Source organism: Corylus avellana, chromosome ca3 (assembly GCF_901000735.1).
Source record: "Corylus avellana chromosome ca3, CavTom2PMs-1.0".
Classification (NCBI taxonomy): domain Eukaryota; kingdom Viridiplantae; phylum Streptophyta; class Magnoliopsida; order Fagales; family Betulaceae; genus Corylus; species Corylus avellana.
In genome coordinates, this window is record NC_081543.1 from 13,486,388 (window position 1) to 13,500,684 (window position 14,297).

Genomic DNA, 14,297 nt, shown 5'->3' on the forward strand with positions numbered 1-14,297 from the left:
AAATCCAATGTTTAAAAATGTCCTAAAACTTCATTGTTTAAAAATTCCCTTAAAATCCAATGTTTACAAATGTCATAAAAATTCAATGTTTAAAAATGTCTTAAAAAAATTAAAAAATATTATTTTATATATATACCCAGTTATAACTGGGTGCTAAAAACCGGAACCGGAATCGGGTACCCCGTTACCGGTTTTTTTCAACCAATTTTTCAATTACTGGCTGGTACCCGATTTTCCGGCTTCTCAATTGGTACCTGATTTTTTTTTTTTTTTTGACATTCCTAAGTAAGGGTGAGCCCTCAAATGGCAAATGCCTATGAAAGTGGAAACTCAACTTGCTAGTAATGTGGTGCTCATATAACGAAGCTTAAGAGGTACAAAAACTTATATTCTCTCTAGGTGTCGCACCTGTGAGTTCATGTGACTATTTTGAAAAGAACTATAGTTGAGGGAGCTAAATATAATTTTACTCTAAAAATTTATTTGCAAATGTGTGTTTGAAGGTGGTTCAAATTTCTTCTAAAAACCTGCACAATCTATCTTTTAATCAGGGATTTCTTTTAATGATTCTAAAGAATAAAATTTGGTCTCCAGAGAATTTTTAAGTTATTAATAGATAAAGAAAAGAAAATTAAAAAGAAAAGAAAAACACTAACTGAAATTGGAATCAGATCCGATTGACGACCCATTTGATCTCTGTGAGCCGAACCCAAATGGGTTTCTCTCCAAAGCTCGAAATCCTAAATTTTACTTTTAGAGAGAAGCCCATACAGAATCAAACAACCCCTTTGTCTCTTGCTTGACAATGGTTTGTCGAAGTCCATCTCAAGAAGGTCCGGTTCCTTCCACCAGTGCTTTTGTTTCCTTGCTATTTTTTTTTTTTTTTTGTCTTTCATTGTCACTTTCCTTTTACTTTTTTATTTTCTTAGCAACAACAAGGGAAGGCGGGTCAATGGGTCATTGTCACTTTACTTACAGAAATGGATAATGATCCTGAAACTCCCTCTGTTTTCTTGAACCGATTCCGTGTCCTCTTTAACAAGAGAGAATGATAATGGAATTGCACTAGCTTTTCAAACAGAACAAGAAATTCAGTTCTTGTATTTCATGCTTTAGTGGATTACTTACCAAAAATGTTTTAGTGGATCGATAATTATGAGAAAAAAAAAAAAAAAAAAAAACTGATTTATTCAGGTAGTTTCTTAGGTAACGACTTGTAGAGAGGAAGTTTTTGATTTTTAATCTTGGGTTTGAGGGGAATAGATAGTTGCTTGATTTTTTTTTTAAGAACAAGTAAACTTCATCTACTTTTAGAATTCTATTAATTTCTTGCTTTTGTTTTGATTTTTGTTTTTGCAGCCTGTTTCGTGCAGTTTATCGGCCTCACAGTTGTTTGTTCCTCTGGGAGGACTCCGAATTCTTTATCACTGCCACAGTAAGTACAGAAACCTAATTAACATTTTCTTTTTTCTTGGCTATGTGAGTGGCTTCAAATCGAATCATCGACGGGTTTGAATGTTTATATATACATGCATGTATTAGTATATGTGTGTGTGTGTGATGTGTGCACTCAGAGCTGGAGACATATAAGAAAAAAGAAAAATGGTTTATGCTTCAAAATTACCAGCAATCTACTTCTTAAGCCTCTAACTTTCTATGTGGTTTACACAACCATGTTTGTTCAAGATTGTGGAAAAACTACTAACATTTGCACAGTTTGGAACTATTAGATGCATCTATGGGAGCATGAATGATCATTACTTCTGAAATGCTGACTAAAGATAGAGGTGCTTTGACGAGAATCTTAACCCCAATGTTTTGATATTTAGTGACATTGATATCTTATTGGATTTACTGTGTAAACTTGATATATATATATATTTTTTTCAAAACTAAGAAGGTATACCCCAGATTCAGTATCTCATCGTAGAGCCATGTGCCAGTTAATTAGCTCAAGGCAGACCAAGTAGGGAATCAAAAGGCTAAGTAATCACTAATGATAGAACAAGTAGCTATTATATTCAGTACTTCTGGATCAAGATAGGAGCAAGCATAGTCTGACTCTCTTGTTGGAGCAAGATTAGTTGATAGTTTACTTATGCTGGAGCAAATATGTTATGATACTTTACTGGCTCATGGTGGAGTAGAGAAGGTCTGGTTGTTTACTTTGTTTTGGTGGTCACAGATGGTGTCCTCAAACTACATGAGAATATAGGAAGAAGTACCATCCATGCAGGCTAGAAAGAGTGCACTGTTTCACATACTATTTGACAGTGAAGTCTTTACCATAGACCAAACAGAAACCAACATATTGCTGTTTATCACAACTAATCGAGTGTTGTGAATTTGCCAATTAAATGGAATAAAAAAAATATAGTTGTGAATTCAGAATCCCCCTACAGAAAGAGAGAGAAGAAAAAAAGAAAACTGGAGCAGAGAAAGGTCTGCATTAACAAGCGATGTAATTTCTATCACAAAACAGAGTGGTTTCTGTCAGTTGAATTGTAATAAGATGTACCCAGTGACATAAGATAGTAATGAACTGATCAAATATTAGCAGAAGACACTGGCATGAACTTCCTTATATTTAAGGAGATTGGAGCAGCACCACAGCCAAAAAAAAAGAAATGATTATGAACTTATGTCATTATCCAAGTCAGTTATAGATTCAAGCCTCATAAATTGGAACCAATTTGGAGTCTTAGAAGAGAACTTGCCTGTTTAGAATTGGTGTTGGAGGCCATGATAATGTTCTGCCATTTTTTTTTTTTTTGACATGTCCACACAAGAAGGAGGAGGAAGATCATTTAGGCTCTAGGGCATGGTATGACTAGCAACTTACATATCCATTCACTAGTTGTCTTGTTTTTATTTCATAATTCATGCTCTGATGTTGTTTGTGCATCAATGGTTTGGCTACTTTTTTTTTTTTTTTTTCTTTCTTTCTTTCTTTCTTTTGGTAGATCATCTGTTTCGTGCTCTTTTATATTCATTTTCAAGTTAATCTTGGTCTTTCCTTCTCTTTGCATTTTTGCATCAATTGTTTTACTAGAAGCACTCTTGATCAAATTGATTGGCAAGAAGACATACCAGATTCTAGGAACCATCATTTTTGTTATGCAGCTCTTTTCCCCTTCTTCTTTCATGTGCAACAGTGTGACATTATGTGTTTCTTTTTACTAAGTCCTTTCTTTGAGTGTGATCCAACCACTAGGAACTTTTTGCTTATAAACAATTTTATGAAACATGCATGTAACAAATTTCTCTAGTCATATGAGAAAGTCGGAGTCGTCCTATGTAATTTCAAACTCCTTGTAACATATTTTCTATTCTTCTATTGTATTTGTAAAGTAATCGTGTATATGGTATGAACTGTGAATGATTGGAATGAATGTAAAGATGATGATGTAATGAATATAGGAACTGACAAACTGTCTTGATAAAACGGGTTGTTCGAGAAACCCACTCTCCAGATGAAATCAACTACAACTCACAAAGTCAACCCATACCTCTAATGAACTGGGCTGCATATATTTATACAACCCACACATTCAGCTACAAATTTCTAACTCCTAACACCTATTACACTAAAAGTCCCACATTACAATGACCCATTACACTTAAAGGCCCACTACAATTATATCCCTTACATTCCCTTTCAAAGGAACTGGAAATAGAAAAGAAAAAAATAAAATAAAAAAATAAAAAAATAAAAAAGCGAAACTATTGCATCAAAATCAACATAATGTGCTTAGAAAAAAAAAAAAAAAAATCAACATCCAATGAGGAAATGAGTAGTGTTTGCACAAGAAATCCCCACCACCACCATCCTCGATCACCTGCAGAATCCATATGTAATTTGCAAAGAGAGTTTGTCACTCTCTACCCACTCTTGGCACCATATGTCCCACTTGCTTATGCCCGATCCTCTCCCTAAAGGAAGAGCTCTCTTTGGACTCTTTTGGCTCCAATAACTATGCTTTATTCCCCTTTCTCTCCATCTACCAATTAATTATACCATTAAAATAAATGCAACCATCTTTTACTCTACTCTTGATAGTCCTAACTATATCTCTATCATCAATAAATTAATGGAGTAGGTTCCTCATCCATTCAATAAAGGAGATAGTCATCCCACATGAACAAAGCTTGGGGGAGTTCATTTAAAAAGAAATGGGGGAAAAATAAAATAAAATTTGTGATATATTGTTAGGTAACAAATATTTGTTCACTAAAGATGAATATTCAACTCTTGGTTGTATTATCCTATTAGTTTGGCAATTACTTGATGTCCTTGAGGTAAAATGGCTACTTTTTTGAGTTTTTTTTTTTTTTGTCTGTTTGTTGTTAAGAAATGATTTCCAGGATTTTTTTGGAGGTTTCAACTTGTGAAGTGTCAAATCTTATGTTTATTTGCTTAGTGATGAGTACTTGTCTGTTGATAACAACTACTTGCAACTCACAAAGTCTTCTGTTTTCTGATTGTTGATGACAGAAGATGCATGGATCATCAGGTTACTAGGTCTTTCTTATTGTTTGATTTCCTGTATTTATGCATTTTTATTTGAATATGAAGCCATTGCAAATAATGATAACAGTTTGTTCTCAATTGGACTCATCATTTTCTTTTCTATGAATTGTGAAGAATTAGCTATATGCTCTCTGTTGTTGCATTATAAGTATTATTATATATCTTTAAAATAGAAATCTGTGCTAAGAGATCTTCATAACTGTATTTTCCCTACCCAAGACATCCATGACAGCTGAACTTTGGTGGGATTGGCTTTGCAGGGTTGATAGGCAATGAAATTCTGCATTCCATATTATCAGGTTTTTTTTATTGATGAGATCACAACCAACATATATTACTTTGTGTACATAATGAATTACACAATTGAATTAAAACTTTGAAATATACTAAAAATTCTAACTCAGTTAAGCTTTTTCCCAACTATTGTAGTCATATTGATTTGGCAACGTGTGATATAAAGCAAAAAGGTATGGATTGAAGGCTGTGAAGTACTTCAGGAAGAGAGACAATACCATACATAATACAGTAGAAAAAACCCTAATCACCCAAGAAAAAACAAAGGGTTTATTTAAAATACCGAAAGCTTATTACCAAAATCGAAGTACTAAACTAATTAAGCCAACAAGTCTGGCTTAAATAAAGGATTTTGAATCCAAAAATGACGCTCACCCAGCATAACTGGTGGCCATGACACGCACGCTGAAATGAGCTTTTCAGATTTGAGCCGTATGATACAAAGTACGACTAATTATGCCTATTGTCTTCTCATTATTGGACTTATCATCTCTGTAAAGATATTCCGACGGACACCATCAATTAAGTAGGTAACAAGTCAACATCAGCAACAGTTCCTATATAAAAATTGACAGCCTCAAATTTGTTGACAGATTAGCAGACTTGTGTGTATGTGTGTGTGTTTGCAGACATTTAGCACACTCGTGAGTCGTGAGCAACATTGGTTGACCCTGAGAAGAGATTTTGTCGCAGAACACTTTTCCGTGCATAAAAGGCTGAAACAAGCTTTACAACAGCCATTGCCAGTTGTTTTCTTGGATGTAGCAACTCATCCCATTCCCACGTGCATAGGCCTCTGCTTTCTCATTTCTTCTGTTGCTTTACGACCATCAACCTTTTGATTCTTAAAATAAATTAATATAAACTCTCTACTTGTTCAAACATTATATTAATAATACATAATAATTTATGTATGGGATTGGTTTATATTCCCTTGAAGAAAAGTGTCCTTCACTTTTCTGTTGAGGGCATGAAATTCTCAACCTCTTTTCTTTTTATTAATACTATTATTTTATAATTTATTTTCCATAATATTCATAATTTATATATATTCTTGGAAATGAATCAGAATAGAATGATTTCTTTAGATTGGGAATGAAAAGAGAGCATCTCAGCACTTTGATATTAATTATTTCTTTTGATGAATTCATGTATGAATTAAGTGTATATATATATATATATATATATATATATCTTCAATGTTATAAAGAATAAAATTATGTTTTGAACTTTTGGGCCTTTTAAAAAAATGATCAATGGAGTTTCGGCCCAAACATTCTGGCCCAATGTAACCTAGTTTTAGCCATCTCAATCAACGTACTGCAAAGCCCATTTTCCTTCCTTCCAGTTTGTGGCCATGAAGCAATTTGTGGGCTCCATCTTATAAGCCCTCCAGAAAACTTAAGTTGTTCCACAAGTCCATTTAAAAAAAAAAAAAACCTTTAGTGTCCTAAACAGATTGTAGTTAACTTTTGATATAAAAGAAATTAAAATTTTTATCGATATCATAATTTTTTTATTGGATGATTAAGAAAACATTATATAAAATTGTAAATCAAAACAAAGAATAGCAACAAAAAAACAACAATTAATGGACCTAGGGGGCCGGGGGCCATGGCCCCTGGCTTTCCATGGCCATGGTTATATATATATAGTTAAAATATTAACATGCAGTAAGACTTGTGAGCACGTGCTTGAAAGTTGTTGCTCTTCCTAGCAGGAAGTCGTCTCAGATTCCTTTCTATCCAAAGTCTTACAATCAAGTGAATTAATGAGAGATTTAACCCATAATTTATTTATATAATTTTATTAGATAATCAAAAGAGAAAAGAAGATGATTCAATATTTGCACAATTATAATATATGGAAAGGTGTTTATCTTAGTTTCATTACAGAAGACAACAACTACTGTTATATATATATATATATATATATATGGGAATGCCCATAATGTATTTATATAACTTTCTCTTTGTTTAGGCAAAATTAATTGTTTGTTTCTATGAGTAAGTAACTTTGTTAACTCATCAATACTTAAATAAGTGAATAGTAGATTTGTACTAACAAACTAGTTTGTTTGAGCATGGGCGACAAATGGCCTGACATTTGAGATTGATTATCATATGAAGAAGCAACTGATTTTCGTTACTAAGATAACAATTTAGGGTAATCTTTGGCAGAAAAGTTAGTAAGTGTTACATATTATAATCAATTTGAGAAGGAGATTTTGATAAATTGAAACGATGAGGTGTAATGAGAGCCTAGATCATTAGTTTGATCGATCGAAGTAATGACATATGTTCAGTAATAATTTCAGAGAGCTTCAAAAGCTAGTTCGATAACTATCTAAAATTAATGTTCGATCAATTAAACTTAGGGGTAGGCAAATTAACCGCCTACCGACTACGATCAAACCGAAATTAACCGTCAACCAACTTATGTGAGTCGAAAATTGATATGGAGTTTTTATACCGACGTCGGTTCGGTTCGATTAATTGGTATAAATTTTTTGTTGTCAGATAACCGAACCGAACCAAATCGAAAATTTGCATAATCGAACCGAACCGCCAAATTTGACATGGATTAAGGCTTTGACGGATGACTTTGCGAAGTGATGTTTTGTTGAAAGTATTTGGTAAGGTTTTCTGCATCTTATATTCTTATTTTTTGCATTTTATATTCAATAAGTTATTTTACCAAAAAAAAAAAAAAACAGTTTGGGCCTCCAAAATAAAAGATTTTTTGCCCATTTAAAAATAGCATTGGCCCAATTAAAAAATATAATGGTTAATCGATCATTAACCGACCGAAAATTTCGAAATAATTTGTTATCAAAATGAAATCGGTAAATTAACCGATTTAACCGACAATTTCGATTAACCAACCAAAAATTACTCTACCAAACCGAACCCATATCCACCCCTAATCAAACTTGTAATAAGGTTACGTAGTCTCATATTTTGCTTTTCAGGACTACGACCTTACTTCTAATTAAGTTGATGTATTTCTCAGTTATCTTAATAAGAAACACTTAGTGATTTTTCTTCGGTTTTCCAGCAATTCCTCAAATTTTCTTGAATTTATGGAAGAGTTGTGAGTTATTGTGCTTATAGGTCAACTTTCCACTTTGCATCAGTTTGGTTGCTTGTGTAGTTATGAACTCTCTCTCTCTCTCTCTCTCTCTCTGTGAGGGTGCATGTAAGCAACAATGGTTGACCTTGGAGTTGATATATTGAGTGGGAGGATGCTTTGCGTATCACAAGAAATCCCCACCACCACCATCCTGGATCGCCAGCAGAATCCATATGTAATTTGCAAAGAGAGTTTGTCACTCTCTACCCACTCTTGGCACCACACGTCCCACTTGCTTATGCCCGATCCTCTCCATAAAGGAAGAGCTCTCTTTGGACTCTTTTGGCTCCAATAACTATATATGCTTTATTCCCCCTTTCTCTCCATCTACCAATTAATTAATTATACCATTAAAATAAATGCAACCATCTTTAATTTACTCTACTCTTGCTTGTCCTAATTATATCTCTATCACCAATAAATTATTAATGGAGTAGCTAGGTTCCTGATCATCATCCATTCAATAAAGGAGAAGCCATCCCACATGAACAAAGCTTGGGAGAGTTCATTTAAAAAGGCATGAGAGAAAAAGCCATGAAATGCTGCCTTCATGATTACATGCATGCATGCATCTCTCTCTCTCTCTCTGATCATGTCGTGTTGTCGAGTTTTCAGTTTGCTTTAGTCAGATCTCTAGGCATTGAGGAATTAATATGCTTTCATCAAAGGTTGTCATAAAACACTCAAAGAGGGTAAAAAATTTGATTAGTGGTCACATGTTGCACTGTAGCTTACATGACAAGAAAGACATTGTAGGAAAACATATGTAAAGTGCTTCCATTGAAAAGTTAGAAAAATGTTATCATCGATCTGTGCAATACATATCATGGAGTCTTTATTTATTAAGCTCCCTTAAGTTTGGCCATATACGTGTAATCCCATATATGGGTGGAGTTTCTATATATGTCAATGAACAAATTAGTACTACATAATTATTTGAATAAAAATTCCACGTAAGGAAGTTGAATAGAAGATGCATTTGATTTAGAGGGTTTACTTTAGAATTTTATGACTGCTAATTAAGAAGAGAAAATTAATAAGGGAAACTGTTGGAATATCAATTAAATGAATAAATTTACCATTTGTTTTTAGTTTAAGTTTTTTAGATGAGTAATGTTAGAAACCATACTTTTATTTCACTATATTGACATGGCTGAGCCAATCAGCCCGTGTTAAAATAAAAATAAAAATAATGACTAGTTAGCACTACCATACCATATTGTCAATACGGCGGGATAGTCGTGAGACAAGTATGTGGTTTCTAGCATTATTCTTTGAGGATAAGTGATAATTTAGCATGGTATTAGCGCAAAGATCTTAAGTTCAAACAATATCTCTATAATTCACCTCTCATTATTTCATCTAAATATTTTAGATGTTGGTCATCACTTTGACTGAGAATTTGAACCCACACAAAAGAAGTGTAATTTGAATATTAATTAAATGATTAAATGTAACATTTTTTTTTTCATTAGCTTAAACTTTTAGGATACGTGTTAATTTAACAAAAATGTTAGAGAGAAAAGTAGTGAGGAAAAAAAGGGGAAGGAAGTCCTAGAAAAAAGCTAGATTGCAATATAAACCTAGATGGTCTAGGAAATAGCTAGATGCATAGTCTACAAAAAACCTCTATAGCTTTATATTTTTAACCCAACCCTAAATAGTTTTCCTCTATAATTCCTAGGCCGTTTTAGAAGTCCAAATTAATTTGATTCAAAAGAGTAAATCTACACATCACTCTTGTAACACCTTAAAGTTGATATGGCGTGGTCTCCAGTAAAAATAAATAAAATAAAATAAAAACTCATTTTTCATGCACATATAATAGGGTGATACAATTGTGATACAAATGTGATGTATAGTATTACTAATTCAAAATGAATAGAAATAGTATTACACAGACATAATAAAGGGGGTCAAGGGGCCCCAATTTTGAATATAGATATATGAGTAATGATATATATACATCACCCTATGATTCCCTCAAAGCTTATGTGGTGTGGTCTCCCCAACTAAAAAATCAATTTTCATACACGTAATGGTTGGGGGGACACGCCACATAAGATTTGAGGTATGAGGGGATAAAGGGGATGATTTGTAGCATATATTATTCTAGTGTGTGTATTTAACCTCTATTAAAATTGGACTTAACTCTTCATTCATACTTTCACCCTTTTGATACAAAATTTTAGTTTTGTCCCTACAATATATTTATGTTTTTTCACCAATGTAGGAACTCAAAATAATGTTCAAACTTTCCTTCAACAATACTATAATTTCCTAGATGAATACATTCGAAGGCCCGTTTGAACATATATACATAAATTTCTTCTAAACTGAGTTGTTATATAATTTCCTCTAATCTAGTGTATAAATTTGTCATATATCCTATTAGTATATGAAAAACATATATATATATATATATATATATATATATATATATATATATATATATATATATATATATATATATATGCATTACTCTTTTTAATTAGAATGTGAGAAGAGCTTGATTTCTTCAAAATTTTCTCTAACCCACTTTAAAAGAAATTTTGAAGGAAATTATAGGTAGTAATGAAAATTTATCTTTAGATTGACAAGGGCTTATAAAAAACAAAATCAATGGTTGATCTTCACTATCATATCATCCAAGTTATATAAAATTATATAGCATTCTGTATTCTACTTGTTGATACAATATATCTCCCAAAACCCAAACCTAAAGACCCACTCAGAATAAAAAGCCCACGGCTCGCCATAATACCAAGGCGCTAGGCCCAAGACTCAAGAAACCCTGACACGATCGCTGAAGCGTATCAGGTCCGCACTCAAGCATACAGTTACACTCCCTATCAAAATGGTTGCATGCCAAATCATGTAAACCCTATGATCAAGGAGCATGATCATTCTCCAAACAACTCGATCTGGAAGTAACAACCCAAATCGAAAAGCAACCAACCGAATTCATCCTAAAAGGAGTCTAAGTACATGATGATAATTCATGCAATCTACCAGATTATCTTAAGAGAGGATCTTCGGTTGAAACTGCTCCCATGCATCAAGGGATGACGAGTAAAAATCCCACCAGGATTCTTCCACTCAATGATAACCTCTATAAAAAAAAAAAGAGCCCCTTACGATACAGATACGTACTTATTCTTACTCTAATCATTCTCAAATATTATTATTTCTTATTATCTATCTTACTCAAATTCTCACTTAGGCATCGGAGGTGGCACGATCGCCACACCCCCCTCCCCCTCCACTTTGTGGTCTATCATTGCTGATCCTTTCGCTTTCTTAGCAGGCTTTGAATCAAGTTGCTACGTGGGTTGATAACTGTCTCAACAGTTGGCCTCGTTCACTTTAGCATTTGGGAGTGAAGCTATGACACCGGTCGAAGTCCATATGCCCAGTCATAGGCAAGCCAATTTTAACGAAGAAGAAAACGATATGGCTTTGCGAGAAAGCCTGGACTTACTTGATGAAAGAAGAACTTAGGCCGCCATGCATATAACAGCTTACCATCAGACCACAGCAAAATATTACAATCAAAAGGTAAGGCATCGCAGTTTCAGCAATGGAGATCTGGTCCTGCGGAAAGTAATGCCCCCAATGAAAGATCCATCCGACGGCAAACTCAGTCCGTCCTGGGAAGGGCCGTATAAGGTAAAGGACAACCGGCAATCTGGAACATACCACCTCGAAACACTGGACGGAAAACAGCTGATCCACCCCTGTAATGCTAAACACCTCCGACATTACTATCAATAAATTCAGCAAAAGGAGGCGTCGGCCCATGCCTCAGGTATGAGTTGTATACTATCTATTTTACTATATCTTCTTTTAGCTAACATGAACAAGCAAAAGAAGCAAAGGAAATCATATCAGGGGCGTCAAAAGCAGGAAACAAGAACAAACCAAAGGTGATTAACTTCGCTTAATCTCATTTCTTTACTTTCCCATTATAAATTTTATACACCAATACTCACTTAGGCATCGGAGAGTCCTCGGTAACCCGGGGACGCCTCCCCGAAGAATAACTGCAGGTGGATCACTCAACGGTCCCACATCTCTCTCCATCTTCAAGAAAAAGATGACGTACAAATACATCAAAAGGGAAACTCCACTGTGAAACTATGGAACAGTGATGGGCCATTATCCCGCTCGGGTTGGTAGAGGTATACTCCGTACATATTAAAGGAGAAAATGCAGTTTACCCCCCCGGAAGTTTTAGGGGTTTTTCAATTTTAACCATAAAGTTCAAAAATTGGCAATTTAAACCCTCAGTTTAATTTTTTCGCCTAAATGGACAGAAATCTATGAAATTACATCATTACCCTCAGGCTTTTTTAAAAAAATTTCTGTCCAATTTAATGGAAATTTTTAACGGAAGGTTTAAATTGCCAATTTTTGAAACTTCAGGGGGGTAGATTACCAATTTTTGAACTTTGGGGTTAAAATTGAAAAACCTATTAAATTTCAGGGGGGTAAATACAAAAAAAAAAAAAAAAAAAAAATTGTACTCCTTTATGCAGCTAGTTAAAACGGTGTCAAGTAGCCATCAAATTAAACGCCTCCAGTCGAATAACGGAAAATTAAAAGGTGAACGTCCTGCTCGGGTTGGTAGAGGTATAATCCGTACATGTTTAAAAATGGTATTCCTCTATGCAGCTAGTTAAAACGGTGTCGGGTAGCCTACATATTTCTCTTAATCTCCCAGTTTTACTACGTAAAGAATCTCACAAGGGAGGTCTTCTTCCTAGACCTTCTCCACACACAAGGAGAGAAACTCAAACACACAATGAGCAGAAGAAATTTTAGAAACTAATAAGCTTGTTTCATTCCAAGAAAGTGCAGGTACATAAGCAAATTAAGAAAATAAACGGCGACCCAGAGATGGATCCAAAACAAAAGCATGTCACAAAGGCATTACAGATCTTCCTCACTATCAAGATCTACAAAAGCCGGATTCTCCTTAGCAGGGGGCTTTTCACCTTTTGCCGATGGGCGAGGGAGGAAAGCAGAAGGACAAGTGATCCTGAGAACCCGATCCCTGGCTGCGAACAAAGGTTGTCGAACCTCAATGGGGACGTCCCGCCAACTCAACGTTTCAGGGTTCCTTAGCCCAAACTCTCCACACTAGAAACTTTGGCACGCCTTGAATCCACTCATAAAGATGCCCCTCCAACTACTACGATTAGCCTCTGGAACACGCCATAACTCCTCTTTAAGAGCAAGGATTTGGCCATGCTGGAAACGCAAGCGAGAAAAAAACTCGTCTCTCTCTTCTACGGCATCTTCTCTCACCCTCCGAACCACCAAGTCCTTTTGCCTAGCTTGATTGGCCTCTTTACGAGCCTTAGTTTCTGTACGCCTTTGTGCTGTACGAACTCCCCGAAGTTCTACTTTAGCTTCCCGCAAGGCCACATTGGTCACATATCTCGCAGATTGGGCATTCCTAGCTAACTCCTCAGCCACCTGAACCCTTTCTCGATAGAAAACCATCGAATTCTCAGCAGTAATCGCCTAAGTGTGGCTGGCCATAGATCTGGCTTCAGCTTCATCGCAAGCACCTTGAAGGCGGATACAATCGATACAAACGAGTTCCATGGACTACTGCCTCTCCATCTCCAACAATAGCTCATTGTTCTATTCACAGAGTTGGGCATTCTCCATCAAAGCAGCCTCCAACCTCAACTCCAGCTCCGACACAACTGGTTGCCGGAAAGTACTAGACACGTCAGAGACCCTATGCCCTGGAGCCATCCCATAACACATGGCCACAGCATCTAAAGTAGCCTACGCCAAAGAAGAGCAAACTTGACGGGCCATGGGGTCCACCGAAACAAAGGGTGAGGCTAGCCCCAGCAAATGAACTAAAGCTCCAAACGGACCTTCAACGTCAAAGTTCACCCCAAGAGAAAGCAAACTCTCAAGCACTTGGGGAGCAACAACTTCTGGAAGACTCTTAGGCTGGACTGGGGAAATAACTTCTATAAGCCTCCCACGGAGAACCTTCATCTCCTCCATATCTCCCAGAGAGACTCTTAGATCCGACATGGCCGTGTTGCCATCTTCAAAAGATTCCAAAACTTCCATATGAACGGACTCTATACAAATGACGGTATCTTCCGCAACCATTGGATCGACCTAAAGGGTAGCACACATAGTTAGCTGGGGCTGCATCTCCTCCATTATAGCAGATTGATAATCCTCAGGGGCTACACGCAAAGGCAAAGGGGGCTGCATATCTTCCATTGCAACCTCAGTGGGTTGATCATCTTCAGGCGCCACTCCTAGAGCCAGAAGGGGTTGCGCTTCATTAGTAACCACCTCA

General features: G+C 35.6%; 1 long non-coding RNA gene across 1 annotated transcript; it reads left to right on the forward strand.

The window, feature by feature from the left end:
• The first annotated feature begins 710 nt into the window (after positions 1–710).
• Positions 711–4,628, forward strand: LOC132175898 (uncharacterized). Its single transcript, XR_009439465.1, has 3 exons — positions 711–833; positions 1,360–1,435; positions 4,496–4,628. It is a non-coding gene; the product is annotated as an uncharacterized LOC132175898 (long non-coding RNA).
• Positions 4,629–14,297: the final 9,669 nt, after the last annotated feature.